Source organism: Pristiophorus japonicus, chromosome 21 (genome assembly GCF_044704955.1).
Source record: "Pristiophorus japonicus isolate sPriJap1 chromosome 21, sPriJap1.hap1, whole genome shotgun sequence".
NCBI lineage: Eukaryota > Metazoa > Chordata > Chondrichthyes > Pristiophoridae > Pristiophorus > Pristiophorus japonicus.
In genome coordinates, this window is record NC_091997.1 from 74,112,412 (window position 1) to 74,129,136 (window position 16,725).

The 16,725-nt window shown below is 47.6% G+C and overlaps 1 protein-coding gene and 1 non-coding gene across 51 annotated transcripts in view; one reads left to right on the forward strand and one right to left on the reverse strand.

Annotated features, from left to right (window-relative positions):
* Positions 1-16,725, forward strand: part of LOC139233716 (CUGBP Elav-like family member 4) — an 831,346-nt gene that overhangs the window by 455,250 nt on the left and 359,371 nt on the right. The gene's annotated exons all lie outside the window — the stretch shown is intronic.
* Positions 8,448-8,645, reverse strand: LOC139234256 (U2 spliceosomal RNA). Its single transcript, XR_011588306.1, has one exon. It is a non-coding gene; the product is annotated as a U2 spliceosomal RNA (small nuclear RNA).

Genomic DNA, 16,725 nt, shown 5'->3' on the forward strand with positions numbered 1-16,725 from the left:
CTGGTGTAGGACATTGGCAGGGCCATTTAACCAATGATATGTCGAGATCTTTGTCTCAACTTTTGGGTGAAACCCTCCCCTTTGCATTTAATCCTCCCCAGATTGGAGTCAGACAGGCCATTTTTGGCCTTCAGATGTTTGGAGCTGCCTGTTATCAGTTATTTATGTTTACGATTTTCAGGTAGCTTCAGCTATTCTACCGTGGAATGCATCTTCAATTCTAATGCCAGTCTGAAGAGACTTTTTGGTCACGAGCTATTTCTTCCGATTCACGATTTCTTACGCACCAAATTACTTTCGAGGTGCAGTCACTGTTGCTCGGCGGAGAGCTGTGACAGGCAACGTGCGCGCAGCCAGGTCGCACAGGCGACCAGTGAGGTGGCTGCTCTGTCGAGCTGCTTTTGGGCACGGTGTCGGGAGGGGAATTGTGGGCTAGGTCGCCAGTGCCATCGGATCTTCAGCACCCGCATAAACCCCCAGAGCAGACAGCTGAGGCTTCAGAAAGGCAGGGAAATAGTCTGTGACCGAGAAAGGAGGTGTTCATCACTGAACGATAGAGAGATATCGAGCATCATTAGAGATGATAAATGACAGAGCAAGAAGAATGTATCCATCATTGAGAGAAAGAGAGAGAGAGAGCATGCAGGAATGAGAAGGCAAAAGAAAGTTTATTTTTTCTCTCCTCACTTCTGCATGATCACAACGTGTGACATTTAATTTCCTACAGATTTTCCCCAAACAAAATCACCCGTTTGAAATATATTTTCAAAGCACAGAGAACGGCCAAGCATCTGACTATCGACTGGAACCTGATCCAGCAACAGAAGACGTCGGCTTCTGATACCAGTGCAAGTGATAAGGCAGCTTTTCTCACTGCAAAGTCGCTGGTGAATCTGGAATAGAGGTGTTTTTTTTTTGTTATGGCGGGGGGGACTGTGTCACAACCGACTGCGAAAAGCCACCAAAAAAAAAAACCCCAAACCTGCAATGTGTTTCTTTAAACAGGAAGAGTGGCCGAGATGTTTATATGTCAGTGTGCGTTTGCTCTTGGGCTTTCCCCTGGGCTGTCTGAGAGGAACATCTCCGTTGTCACTGCACGGCCCTAAATCCAGTAGGGAGAAAAATTTATAGCAGCCTTTACTTCAGATTACTGTAACCTTAATAAAAAAGACTCGTAAAATGCCGTCTTGTTAGATGAAGAAGAAAAAAAATTATGGGGTCGAAACACTCGAGGTCAAATGGGAAGAGAAGAACTGAGAGTCGAATGGACAATTTGGATGAGTGTGTGTATGTGTGTCTTGTTGTGCAGGGGGTAGTTAAAAGGAGGAGATTTAATTCCTGCTTTGAGGAAGGCAGCCCGATAAGCTAACTGTTGATGTTGGCTGTGTGGATCTGTATCTATCTCTGGTGACATTATCAGCGTCTCTCGAACAGAAAGGAATGGAATGCCTGAATCACCTTGCACGCAGCAGTCAGCGCGATAAGAGAGGGGTCATTTGAAGAACTGATGCTGTACACTATGACTTGGCTCCGGTGATACATTGTGCGCTGGTGATTTATGTGATGCTGACGGCAGATTTGTTTCAATATAAGGGGTGGGCCGGGATTGTTGGCTGTTTAATGTGAAGAAGGGGCGGACATCTCGGGCACTTTTTAACCTTCTCTCTGATCTCCAGGGTGAGAAATCTGCCGAGATAGACCATTCCGACCGGCAAATCCTCTGACATTGGCTGGCTCTTGATTTTCCTTCATTAACCTTTTTTCACTGGCGCTAAACTGCGCTTGGGTATGAAGGGAAAGCCAGCCAGCTGGAGTAAACATAATTACTTCTTTTACTTGTTTCATGAGTGATTAATCAAACGTCACGACCTCCTCTCGAAGGAGGCCCAGTTTGCAACCAACTAGAATCTGATATATTTATACAGCTAGTGGGAGCAACAAAACTACACATGCAAGGCAGGATCAGGAGCATCTGGTGTCTAGTTGGATCAATGGGGTATATAACTTCTCTGCAAAATAACCTATATGTTCCTCTGATGCACTACCATCCTGGGGAATGGCAGCATTGGATATTCCATACATTTTGGTATCCTGGCCTACTCCTTCTCCTATTTCTTTTGTTCTTCAATCCAGTGAGGAATTCAGGAGAAACTTCTTTACCGAGACGGTGGCTAGAATGTGCCACTTGCTGCCCAGGTTGTCTAGTGGGTAGCACTCTCTCGCCTCTGAGTCGGAAGGTTGTGGGTTCAAATCCCACTCCAGAGACTTGAGCACATAAATCTAGGCTGACACTCCCAGTGCAGTGCTGAGGGAGCGCCGCACTGTCGGAGGTGCCATCTTTCGAGTCAGGCATTAAACCAAGGCCCCGTCTGCTCTCTCAGATGTCCGCAAAGGACCCCATGGTACTGCTTTAAAATAAGAATAGGGGAAGTTATCCCCGGTGTCCTGGGCCAATATTTATCCCTCAATCAACATCACTAAAACAGATTATCTGGTCATATATCTCATTTTCTGTTTGTGGGAGCTTGCTGTGCGCAAATTGGCTGCCCTGTTTCTTATGACAGGAACGACTTCACTTCAAAAAGCACCTCATTGGCTGTAAAGCGCTTTAGGACATTCTGCAGATGTGAATGACGCTATATAAATGCAAGTCTTTTTTTTTAAATCTCAACACGGACATTGAGCCTGCAACCTTCCCCACACCTTACGGTTCAACACCACACTGGGCAATATCTTTACCCTTTGAACTATCAACAACAACAACCTGCATTTATATAGCGCCTTTAACGTAGTGAAACATCCCAAGGCACTTCACAGGAGTATGATGAGATTTTTAAAAATTGACGCATAGGTGGAAATTATCGCAGGTGACCAAAAGCTTGGGTCAAAGAGGTATGTTTTAAGGAGCGTCTTCAAGGAGGAAAGCAAGGTAGAGAGGAGGACCATAACAGTTTTGAGTTCAATTTCTGAATGAAAATATTTTTTTTTTAAATGCTTTCAACTAAGATCCTTTTCCACAAAGCATAATAGAACGAATGCAATTTGAAAAAAAATCTCTTTGCCCTTTGTTAGAATTCGCACTCTGTACTGCCCGCAATATAATACCTTTAAGTCAGGTCCACCAGGTTTTCACATGAGATGACCTTGACCTCATATTTAAGAGAAGCACTCACTCGCAAATCTTTGTACTCTAGTCATTCATTCCTTGCAGTCCCTCGCTGGAGTGCAGCCCACTTTGAGGAATCATGGGAATTTTGACACTGAAGGAGGCAAATTGGACCATTGTGTTTGCGCTGATTGTAGCCAGATTGCAGTCAGAGACTGTAATTCCCGTATTGGACTGTACAGTCACCTGAGAACTCACTTTTAGAGTGGAAGCAATTCTTCCTCGATTTCGAGGGACTGCCTATGATGATGACATGATGATGATCATTGTCTAATCCCATTTTTCTTCACTTTCTCCGTACACTTCAACATCTTCCTTCAAAGTAATGATCACATTTTCCCTTAACGTATCTTGATTGCTGGGGCCGCTACCAGTTTCCACATCATAAGAACTCTTCGCATGAAAAAGATTGCTTGTACCTTGCCCCCTTTTTATTTCTCCGCTGTGCTCATTTTCCTGAACCTCAGATCCTTTTTTTTTAAACCGTTTCTACCAGCACGACTTTAATTTTCTTTAACTCTTGGGAGGTTTTAAGCTGGTGTCTGGTTTAATGTATTTGCTTCATGGGTTTGTTATTTAAGAATTCATCGCAACACATTGCTGTCAAGAACCAGTTGGTTTATTAGCAAAAGGTTTAACAATCACACTACACATTACCAGTTCATCCACTAGGCTCACAACCACCTGCCTCACTGTGGATCCCCCAAACCCAACTGGCTGGGGTTTTATTGAGTCTCGTGAGACATCACATGACTGACTAAGCCACTTCCAACCCAACAGCTCTACAACTATTTTAATTAAATGATAAAAACGAGTGCCCTCTTATCAAAGGGGCACCAGAACCGACAAATTAACAAATACAACTTTGTGAACCTCCAACGGTCAAATTAAAATTTGGTTGCCGGGGGTGATGATGTACTCCAGTCCCTCCGGCGCCCACCTCTCGCTGAAGGCCACAAGCGTACCAGTGGACACTGCGTGCTCCATCTCCAGGGACACCCTGGCGTGAAAGTAGCCGCAGAAGAGAGGCAGGCAGTCGGGCTGAACGACCACCTTGACCGCCTGCTGCCTGGACCTGTTAATGGCCTCAACAGCTCTACAACTATTTTGTGTAGGAACATTAATGCAAGTGCCCCCTGATTAAAGGCGGGGTCACACTCCGGAAACCTTCAATCAAGTGCCTCCTTTATTTTTTTTTGAGGTCACCAAAAACACAAATTAACAATTTAACATGAAGGGAACCTTTGTCAAATCAAATCAAATGAAATCAAATTAAAATTCTCTTCCCGGTTGAAATGATGCACTCCAGTCCCTCTGGTGCATCATGCGGAAGCGTACCGGTGGACACCACGCACTCTATCTCCAGGGACACCCTGGCTCGGATGTAACCACGGAAGAGAGGCAGGCAGTCGGGCTGAACGATCCCCTCGACCGTCCGCTGCCTGGACTGGTTAATGGCCTCAACAGCGCTACAAGCATGTGAACAGGTGCATACATTACATCTGGCTTTTAGAGACCTTGACTGGCCATAAAAAGAAGCTAAGGAACCAGAAGTGAAAGTTTGTTGTCTCGAGTGTTTGTATTGTGGTGTAGTTGGAGCAGATCCAACAGTCTGAGAAGCCCAGCATATACATACAACATAAGACGGAATAAAATAAGCACAAAATAACTTGCATTTATATCGTGCCTTTCACGACCGTGGGATGCCAAAGCGCTTTACAGCCAATTAAGTACTTTTGGAGTGCAGTCACTGTTGTAACATAGGAAACGCGGCAGCCAATTTGCACACAGCAAGCTCTCACAAATAGCAATGATATAATGAGAGGGTAAACTGTTTTTTTAGTGATGTTGATTTCGAGATGAAATATTGGCCAGGACACTGAGGGTAACTCCCCTTGCTCTTCTTCGAAATAGTGCCATGGGATCTTTTACATGCACCTGAGAGGGTAGGCAGGGCCTCGGTTTAACGGCTCATCGGGAAGACGGCACCTCCGACAGTGCAGCACTCCCTCAGCACTGCACTGGAGTGTCAGCCTCAAGTGGGACTTGAACCCACAACCGTTTGCATCTGAGTCGAGAGTGCTACCCACTGAGCCACGGCTGACACCTAAGAAGGAAGAAGGAGAGTCAAAGACTATAAAAGGCCATTTGATCCATCGAAATGCATTCTTCAAGTACCCTAAATCTTCCATTATCATGTGCAGTTGCTTTCTGAACATATTTCCTCTTCTCTTTACTCCCCGGTTGGAGAGATTATTTCTCGAAGTCAATCAATTCTTCCTAATATCTGGTTGAAATGTATTCTCCTGAGAGAGGCACAAGTCAGAGAAACACCCAGGGCTGATAAGGGAAAACAAATATTCAGCAAAAATTCCGCTCCGATAATGGCGATATTTGCAACAATCGAATGTGAGCTAGATTCCAGTTCTCAAAGCGTGCACCAACCAAACTAGGAATAACAGGAACACTCAATAAGCTGGATCCATGAGGAAATTACAGGCTCCAGCGCAGATTCACCAGAATGAAACCGGGGCTAAAAGGGTTAAATTATGAGGCTGGACTTGTATCCACTTGAATTTAAAAGAACAAGAATAACTAGGATTTATATAGTGCCTTTAATGTTGTGAAACATCCCAAGGTATTTCACAGGCATATTATAAGCCAGTAATTCGACACCGAGCCACATAAGGAGAAATTAGGGCAGGTGACCACAAACTTGGTCAAAGAGGAAGGTTTTAAGGAGTGTCTTGAAGGAGGAAAGAGAGGCGGAGAGTTTAGGGAGGGGGTTCCAGAGCTTGGGGCCTAGGCAACAGAAGGCACGGCCACCAATGGTTGAGTGATTATAATCAGGGATGCTCAAGAGGGCAGAATTAGAGGAGCGCAGACATCTCCAGCGGGGTTGAGGGGCTGGAGGAGATTACAGAGGGGCGAGGCCATGGAGGGATTTGTAAACAAGGATGAGTATTTTGAAATCGAGGCGTTGCTTAACCGGGAGCCAATGCAGGTCAGCGAGCACAGGGGTGATGGGTGAGCGGGACTTGGTGCGAGTTAGGACACGGGCAGCCGAGTTAGATTAGATGATTAAGGGATGGTCTGCTTGAGGTGTTTAGCTGATTAAAGGAGTCGATAGGGTAGATAGAGAGAGAAACCATTTCCTCTGGTGAGGGAGTCCAGAACAAGGAGGCATAACCTTAAAATTAGAGCTAGGCCATTGATGTTAGGATGCACTTCCTCACACAAAGGCTAGTGAAAATCTGGAACTCCCCCTCCACGCACCTGATGAGGCTGAAAATTTCAAGACTGAGCATGATAGATTTTTGCTCGGCAAGTATTAAGGGATATGGAACCAAGGTGGGTAGATGCAGTGTCAGCTATAGCTCAGTGGATAGCACCCTCGGCTCTGAGTCGGAGTTTTGTGGGTTCAAGCCCACTCCAGAGACTTGAGGGCACAAATCTGGGCTGACACTCCAGTGCAGTGCTGAGGGAGCGCTGCCCTGTCGGAGGTACCGTCATTCGGAAGAGACGTTAAACCATGGCCCCATCTCCCCTCTCAGGTGGATGTAAAAGATCCCGTGGCACTATTTTGAAGAAGAGCAGGGGAGTTCTCCCCGGTGTCCTGGCCAATATTTATCCCTCATGCAACAAAACAAAAACAGATTATCTGGTCATTATCACATCACTGTTTGTGGGAGCTTGCTGTGCACAAGTTGGCTGCCCACATTACAACAGTGACTCCACTTCAAAAGTACTTCATTGGCTGTAAACATAAGAATATAAGAAATAGGAGCAGGAGTAGGCCATACGGCCCCTCGAGCCTGCTCCACCATTCAATAAGATCATGGCTGATCTGATCATGGACACAGGCCACTTCCCTGCCCGCTCCCCATCACGCTTTACTCCCTTATCGCTCAAAAGTTTGCCCATCTCCACCTTAAATATATTCAGTGACCCAGCCTCCACAGCATTTGAGACACCCGGTGGCCGTGAAAGGCGTTATATAAATGCAAGTCTTTCTTTCTAAGATACAGATCGGCCCTGATCGAAGTGAACAGCAGAACAGGCCCGGGCAGCCGAATGGCCTCCTCCTCTCCTTCCGCTGCTCGAACCGAGCCTCATTATCGAACGCTGAAGCTTCCCGGCAGTCCAGCTCCTCGCCTCCGTCTCCTTGAATGGCAGGCTCTGCTCAAGACTGACGCCCAAGTCCCGAGCCCGAGAGGGAGAAAGGGGCTTGTCGTTATCAGACGCTCAGCAGACGGGCGTCTGCGGCGCCTCGCAGACGGCTGGGCTGCTCCGGTGGCATTGTTTATCCTCGCCGCTCCAGCACCTCACGGCTGATGAGCAGCGCCTGCTTGTGAGATTAGAATGACAGGTTTCACACTTTTAACTGCTTTAAGAGTGCGAAATGGAGTCAAAAGAGGATTAGGTGATAATTCCGGCAGCCTACAATAATAGTTTACAGCGTGCTGCTGTGCCATTCTGTAATGGTAGAATTATCATAAGGATGTAAGTACTACACAGTGCAGTCATGGCTAGCCATGTTATTACAAGATGGTTTAATTTGAATTTTATGTAAAATAGCTGTTGCTTCAAATCAAAGCTGCTGCAGCCCTCATCTTGGGCTATTTATATTTCATTCTTCTGTGCAGAAACAGACAGAGGTGCAGAGGGATCCTGTTAAGTACATGTACTGGCTTTACCGTGCTAGCCTATTGTATGTTAGAATGAAAGAAAGACTTGCATTTCTATAGCGCCTTTCACGTCCACCAGACGTCCCAAAGCGCTTTTCAGCCAATGACGTAATTTTGGAGTGCAGTTACTGTTGTAATGTGGGAAACGCGGCAGCCAATTTGTGCACATCAAGCTCCCAGCAACGTGATAATGACCAGATAATCTGGGGGGTTTTTTGTTACGTTGGTTGAGGGATAAATATTGGCGCAAGACACCAGGGAGAACTCCCCCCACTCTTTTTCGAAATAGTGGCCGTGGGACCTTTGCGTCCACCTGAGAGAGCAGACAGGGCCTCGGTTGAACGTCTCCTCCGAAAGACGGCACCTCCGACAGTGCGGCGCTCCCTCAGCACTGTGCTGGGAGTGTCAGCCTGGGTAATTTTTTTTTTTTATTTATTCGTTGGAATCTTTCCAATTCTTTGTCAGATCATCTTGTCAGATTACAAATGCCAGAGGTCACCTTGCACACATCAAGGATCACTTTGCACCAATGCTCTTAGCCAAAAGGCCTAGAGCCACTGCACCGTTCCTGGAAGTACTGCAATACCAGGTTCGTGCCATGGAGGTGGATGGGTCAGCAACCCCACACACCTCCGTGGAGGTGGATGGGTCAAGCCACCCCACCCACCTCCTATTTCCAAAAAGCATAGGAGAACCACCTTCCTGATCCAGGGAGAACCACGTTGGGGTCATGGTTACTCCCCTGTCAGGTCAGTTACACATGATCTTAGCCAAAAGGCCGAGACCACCAGCCTGGGTAATGTGCTCAAGTCTCTGTAGGGACTCGGAGGCAGACCTGTGTGTGACTCGGGGGCGAGAGTGTGAGCCACTGAGTTATAACAGCCGTTGTAAATAAATGTAAGTTTTTTTCTTCACTATCAAATTAGGAGTGTATGTGGGGGAAGGATGGGTGGGGTGGGGGGGTGCGGGGGGGAGAGAGGAGATGAAATAAGAAAAATGCCATTTACACTGGCTAGACGGTTTGACTGTATTTAGTGTATAATGAGCTGCTAAATTGACCTGATTGGATGAGGAATGAATAGATTACCATTTACAAAGGTGAGATTGGAGCCACTTAATTTGACGCCTATGTTGCGCATCGACTGCAGAACCGTACACTGAAAGGAATGTTAGCCCATGGCTGCAGCACATCAGCGGGATCCAGATGTGAGACTCGGGCTTCGAATGCCAATTTGGGGGCCTCTGAATTTGAAAAAAAAATACTTACATTTATATAGCGCCTTTCGCGAGCACCACATTGTCTCAAAGCGCTTTGCAGCCAATGAAGTACAATGGAGTGTAGTCACTGTTGTAATGTGGGAAACGCGGCAGCCAATTTGCACACAGCAAGCTCCCACAAACAGCAATATGATAATGACCAGATAACCTGTTTCTTGTTATGTTGATTGATGGATAAACATTGGCCCAGGACGCCGGGGATAACTCTTCTTCTCAATAGTGCCAACTTTTCCGTCCACTTGAGAGAGCAGGCGGGGCCTCGGTGTAACATCTCAGTCTTATAAAGGCACATATAAAGGCAAGTTATTGATGATTTGAGGTTCATGTCTTGGATCCAGAGCATAAAAAAAAGAAGTATAACGGAAGCTGTAGTGAAAACGTATTTTTATTGCTTCACTGTGCATATAGTATTGGCTTGGCTCTGTCACTCTCGGCTTCTATGGCTGTTTTGTGACTTAAGTCTCCACGGGGGCGGGAGATGGGAGAACGAATCCTCACAGAAGATGGCCATGAATAGCACTATTTGCATTAAGATCAAAGCAATCACATCAAAGGAGTTTGTCAAATCCAAACTCTTTGCTCAGATTTGCAGCACAAAGGACAGGCGTTAATTAGTATTCTGCGAGGAAAACGGATTCACTGCACTCTCCAAAGGGAGAGTACGGCACCCTTTCAGAAAGCGAACGGTAAAGTTTTACCATTCGTTCGGGCTTGTTCCAAACTCCGATGCCCAGCACCGCGGACTGCCTCGTCAACGGTTCACCTGTACAATCGTGCAGCACCCAGCGGACCACCGACTTCAGGCTGGAGCCCGGCGGAGGGGCCAGGCTAAGACCAGCCACTCCCCTGAAAGGGGAGAAGGAGGGAGCCAATCATCAGTGGGCCACACTCCTGGGACAGCCCTGTGACTGCCCTGGTGGCCTTAAACAGAACGCAAGGGCGCAAACTCGGCTGCCCATGCCCTAACTCGTAACAAGTCCCGCTCACCCATCACCCCCTGTGATCGCTGACCTACATTAGCTCCCGGTTAAGCAACGACTCGATTTCAAAATACTCATGCTTGTTTACAAGTCCCTCCATGATCCTCGCCCCTCCCTATCTCTGTAACCTCCCCCAGCTGCCTCCCCCCACCCGCCCCCACCCCACCAGACACCTGCGGTCCTCTAGAAACATAGAAAATAGGTGCAGGTGCAGGCCATTTGGCCATTCGAGCCTGCACCACCATTCAATATGATCATGGCTGTTCATGCAACTTCAGTACCTCATTCCTGCTTTCTCTCCATGTCCCTTGATCCCTTTAGCAGTAAGGGCCACATCTAACTCCCTTTTGAATATATCTAACGAACTGGCCTCAACAACTTTCTGTGGTAGAGAATGCCACATGCTCACAACTCTCTGAGTGAAGAAGTTTCTCCTCATCTCGGTCCTAAATGGTTTAAATGGCAAATTCTACCCTCTTGAGCATCCCTGATTATAATCATTCAACCATTGGTGGCCGTGCCTTCTGTTGCTTGGTCCCCAAGCTCTGGAACCCCCTGCCTAAACCTCTCTGCCTCTCTACCTCTCTTTCCTCCTTCAAGACGCTCCTTAAAACCTACCTCTTTGACCAAGCTTTTGGTCACCTGTGCTATTTTCTCGTTTTGCGGCTTGGTGTCAATTTGTTAATCTCATAATACTCCTGTGAAGCACTTTGGGATGTTTCACTGCGTTAAAAGTGCTATATAAATACAAGTTGTTGTTGCTGCATTGGCGAGGGAAGAGACAGCACAATATATTGCCCCTTATCATTGCAAAGGATCTTAAACTACTTCACTAAATAACTACTTCTGAATGGCAGTGACCTATGTGGACAAATTAGGTAGCCGTTTTGCACCAACTGTATTTCAAGCAACATTAGTGATGTTTTCTTGGAGGGATGTTGGCCAGGATACTGGGAGAATTCCCTTTCCTTCTTTTGAAGAGTATCCTGAGCTCCTTGAAGGTCCGCCTGCAGGATTCCACGTCACCTCCAGCAGGAGAGGAGCAACCCGGTGGAAATTGAGAGATTTCCCAAGTGCACCCCTGATTGGTTCCATTATTGAAATGAAGAAAGACTTGCATTTATATAGCGCCTTTCATGACCACCGGGCATCTCAAAGCACTTTGCAGCCAATGAAGTACTTTTGGAGTGTAGTCACTGTTGTAATGTGGGAAACGCCGCAGCCAATTTGCGCTCAGCAAGCTCCCACAAACATCAACGTGATAACCATCAGATAATCTGTTTTGTTGATTGAGGGATAAACATTGGCCAGGACAAAAGGGATAACTCCCCTGCTCTTCTTCATAATAGTGCCATGGGATCTTTTACATCCACTTGAGCAAGCAGACAGGGCCTCGGTTTAACGTCCCATCCGAAAGGCGGCACCTCTGACAGTGCAGCACTCCTTCAGCACTGCACAGGAGCATCAGCCTAGATTTTTTTTATGCTGAAGTCTCCGGAGTGGGACTTGAACCCATAACCTTCTGACTCAGAGGCGAGAGAGTGCTACCTACTGAGCCACAGCTGACACTATTGGTGATTCCACCCTCCCTCCTCAACCTCTTTCTACAAGAATCCTGAAGAATCATGTGCTCCTCGGGGAAGCCGACTCACCCCACCTCCTTGCCCCCACCGGCCTCTGATTGGCAACCCATCCAAAGGGTGGCACCGCCAACAGTGCGACGCTCTCCCAGCGCTGGAGTGCGGGTTTCACTTACAGACGGGGCTTGGGTGTGAGAGGCTCGAGGTGGACGATTTGCAGACCCGAGGCTGGGCGGACCGTCACAAGAGCAAGGGGCGGGGAGAGCTTAAAGCCAGCCATAGAATTCGTCATTAAAAGGTTAAACAGCTTCTGAGAATCTCTGGCGTGGGGCAGACACCAATCACCGAGAAGTGGTAGCAGAACAAAGTGACCCCAGAGATAGACCTGGGTCTGGAGAGATGTTCCAAAAAGAGACGTTGACCTTTTCTAGTTCAAACCCTGGAGGAGGTGAGCTCACTGGGAGGGGCTGATGTGGAAGTTCTGTGTTGCAACCCAGATATCTGGTGCAGACAGATGATACCCCTTCTCACCAGTGTATAGGTGAAGATAACCGGAGATGCTGGTTCTGTTTGTGGTCCTGAATTATTTAGCATTAGCCACTTTTTTTTTTGGCAACCCTCAGCCCTGTCACTCGGTCCGGAATTGTAAAGGTTGCTTTTAACTCTCGGAGGGGATGAGAAATGGCCACCCGTTCGAGATCTTGGCTTGATTGTACTTTCCATTGAAGATAGTGCAAAGGAAAACCAAAGGGAGAGGAGGAGAATGTTGTATTTTTTACACGGCGAGTTGTTGTGATCTGGAACGCACTGCCTGAAAGAGCGGTGGAAGCAGATTCAACTCTCAAAAAGCAATTAGCTGTGTACTTGAAAAGAAAGAAACATTGCAGGGGTACGGGGAGAGAACAGGGTGGATGCAGAACTCATTGGATCGCTCTGTCAAAGGGCCGGCACAGGCACGATGGGCCGAATGGCCTCCTTCTGTGCTTGTTGATTCCATAATATATCTACCTAGCAAACCCACCACCGAGCAAGAATTGCTTGGTTGCTACATGGGACCACTTCCGCAAAGAGCATTCAAATAATATCGTGTTTTATGATTGCACGGCACGTGAAGACCACAATAATTCCTCCCGCATGAATGAATGAACGACGTGCCCATTCAAAGCTATATGAATCCAAAGCAATTCAACGCACACCTGTATTATAGAATAGGAAAGGTGCTTCATATAGCGGGTACAACAGGCACCCAATCCGGTGCTACTTGTTTTCCACCAACTCCAATCGCTAAAATCAGACATACAGAGGCCGGAATTGCCCTGTTTTGCGTCACACGTTAGCGCCTCAGAGTGCAGAGAAGACTGTGGGGCCGGAGGAAATTACAGAGATAGGGGAGAGGGCCAGGCCCTGGAGAGATATGAAAGAAAGAATCAGAATGCATATGTATATGAGGAATGGGGTACTGAAGTTGCATGTTCAGCCATGAACTCATTGAATGGCGGTGCAGGCTCGAAGGGCCGAATGGCCTACTCCTGCATCTATTTTCTATGTTCTATGTACACATATTCCATGTATAATGCAGCGCATTCACGGTCAATTGTTAACTAACGAGTTTCACCACAGGCAAGACGCATTTAGTTTGTTTGGAGTCTGCCCGTGCATCTGTCTGTTTCAACACCTTGAAGTTCGTGTTAGTGCAGCGTCCATGTCTGGAATGGGGACATAGTCTCTTTAACCTTGATTTTTGTGATGAATGAATTTTAAACAGCCCAGAAGAGCGATGATTCTGTCCGGCCCATCTGTTGAAGGCACGGATCTGATCACAGTCTCTAATCCAGCGCTGCCCTGGATTAACTGGTTGGATGCAGAACATATATTGCCAGCCCTGACTCTCTTTTCAGGCGGCACTGCTGCCAGACAGGCTGACTGACAGTTAATTTAAATCTTGTGTCATCTCATTTTCCATGTGTCATTGCCCTAGCAACTATGGGATCATTACATCTAATTAAATGTGTTCAAACTGCAAATGCATATAAATGATCGTCTATTAAACTCGATGCCCAAGCTAGGGTGGGTGAGGCACACTCCCCACTCTGAAACCGCACACTCGCCAATTACTCTTGTTACTTATTCCGAGTCAATGTCAGTCGCCTCCGCTAGCAGGGACAGACTTTGTTAAAAAGTTTCCTGTATTTAACAGCGCGCTGAATCGAGACACTTCCCGTATGACAAAGGGAACAAGCTGCTCTTTATATTGGTGTGAAAGGTGGCAGCAGAGTATCCTCTGAGTACGATATCATTGCCGTAACCTAGGTGCATGATGTACAGTCTGCATCGGGTCAGGGCGAACAAGCGTCACGATCGAATCGGTACAATGATGCTGTGATCACCGTCACTTTGAAAAAAAAAATTAATTTCACTTCGATCCCGCTGCTCCTGTTAAGAACCTTCAAAATTGAATATTTGTCTCCAAAAAAAAATGATAAAGTCATTCGACTCTTTGGCAGACGCTTCCTGGGCTTTTAGCAGGTTTATGAAGAAAGACTTGCATTTAGATGGCGCCTTTCACCACCACAAGACTTCTTCAAGCGTTTATGAAGGCAGAGAGAGAGAGAGAGAGGTTAAAGTTAGTATGCTATCTCGTTCTCTGTCTGGTATCTAGCCCCTTCTGGGCATCCCATCTCTCTGTGCCCTGCCTCTCACTCTCTCTCTGTCGCTCACTCTCTCACTTTCTCTGCCTCTCTCTCTCTTTCTCTGCTCTCTCTCTGTCTCTCACTCTCCCCCTTTCTCTGCCTCTCTCGTTCTCTGCCTCTCTCTTTCTCTGCCTTTCTCTCTGCCTCTGCCTCTCTCTCTTTGTCTCTCACTCTCTCCCTTTCTCTGCCTCTCTCGTTCTCTGCCTCTCTCTCTCTCTGCCTTTCTCTCTGCCTCTCTCTCTCTTTCTCTGTCTCTTTCTTTCTCTGCCTCTCTCTCTCTCTCTGTCTCTCACTCTCTCTCTTTCTTTGTCTCACTCTCTCTCTGCCTCTCACTCTCTTTCTCTGCCTCTCAGTCTCCTTTTTTCTGCTGCGCTCTCTCTCTCTTTCTCTGCCTCTCTCTCTCTCTTTCTCTGCCTCTTTCTCTCCCTCTCCCTATCTCTTTGCCTCTCACCCTCTCTCTCTCTCTCCCCCTCACTCTTTCCCTACCTCACTCTCTCTTTCTCTGCCTCTTTCTCTCCCTCTCCCTATCTCTTTGCCTCTCCCCCTCTCTCTCTCTCCCCCTCACTTTTTCCCTACCTCACTCTCTCTTTCTCTGCCTGTCACTCCATCTTTCTCACTCTCTCTGAACTCTCTTTCTCACTGCGTTCTGTCTTTCTGTTTGTACTCTTGTCCAGGCTGTATTCTTGCTCTTGCTGTCAGCACGCTATCTCATTATCTGCAATCTCTCTCTCTCTGCATTCCACCTCTCTTTCTCTCTGTGCTTTACCCGTTGAGTTCTGTTTTGTCTCTGTCCCTGTGCGCCTGTTTTCCCTGAGGTTTGTGTCTCTGATTCTGTGTCTGGGGTTATTTCCCCGCGCTTTCTCTCCTCCCTCTGTCTCTGTTTCCCACTGACTGTGCGTCTCTCTCTGAAGCAGGTAGCTACTGTCAGACAGCGAGACGGCAGAGGAAATAAGTGGACCTTAATATGTACTGACAAAAATGAATGCAGCCATTGGGTAACCTATTTCCTTCAGATGCTGTGTCGTTAAGCAGCTTTTGTGAGATTGCACAATTGTTTTTTTGTGTCCTGTGCTGTCCATTTCCAAGCAAAGAACAACACAGTGCAGCTGGCATTCATCTCCATACACGCTCTCAGTCGCACTCCTCGACCAATCTGTCAACACTTGTAACACCAGCCACTGTGCAAAGGGACTTTCTCGCTCCCTCCCTCAGATACCTGGGCACAGTCGATCGGAGGCCCCAAGCGCAAATGTCAACTGAGATTAAGGGCCCGAATTTGATCACCTCGCCGCCCGCTGCCGGCGAAATTGCTCCTGAAGATCCGCCCAGTGCCACGTTCGAGGCGGGCTGGAGTGGGCTGGAGGGGAGAGCCGCCAGGAACTGCCCGCTGACATCAGCCCAAGTGACCCCCCCCCCGCCCGCCGAACTGCCAGGTTGGTGTGGGTGGGAGTCGGCAGCAGAACAGGGGGGTGGACCGCTGTGAGGAGGCTGGTCCGTCCCCGACAGTGGGCAGGAAGATCCTAAAAAAAAAGTTAGCCAACTTGGCGAATTTTTTTTCCCCACAGCGACTTACCTCAATGGTATCCCCTGAAGGTCTTCCGATGGATTTTTTTTTTTTCCTGATGACTTTAGTTTTTAGCTCTTCGACCCTCCGTGGGCCCGACTCTATCCTCGGCAGCACCTGGGTGGCAAGCGCCCTTTGCCGCCGAGAATGAGAGCTCCCGCCCGCTGCCACCCACATTTGCCGCCCGCCGACCTTCGAGGGACCTGGGTGATGAAAGCCCCGGCCAAAGAACCGTCGGGGACCTCGGTGGCCATCGGCGGTCCTTTGGGCGGCACTTGGGCGGATGGAGGCCTTCACCAAATTCGGGCCCTAAGTGTCAAACTCAAGTCTCCAGGTTCAGAGCTATACTGCTGGAGCCTTATAATCAATACTTCGAAAACACTTATTGAAATCTCCTTTACTGGTATGATCTGATGTAGTTAGCCAATGGTCTTATCTGACTTTGAAATTGTGGGGCAGTAAGGAGGACATCAGTGTTGGTGACTCAAGATGTTTTGTGACTAGATTGATTCCTGGGATGAGAGGGTTGTCCTATGATGAGAGATTGAGTAGATCGGGCCTGTACTCATTGGAGTTTAGCAGAATGAGAGGTGATCTCATTGAAACATGTAAGATTCTGAGGGGGATTGATAGGGTAGATGCTGAGCGGTTGTTTCCCCCGGGCTGGAGAGTCTAGAACCAGGGGTCACAGTCTCAGGATAAGGGGTCAGCAATTTAAGACTGAGATGAGGAGGAATTTCTTCACTCCGAGGGTGGTGAATCTTTAGAATTCTCTGCCC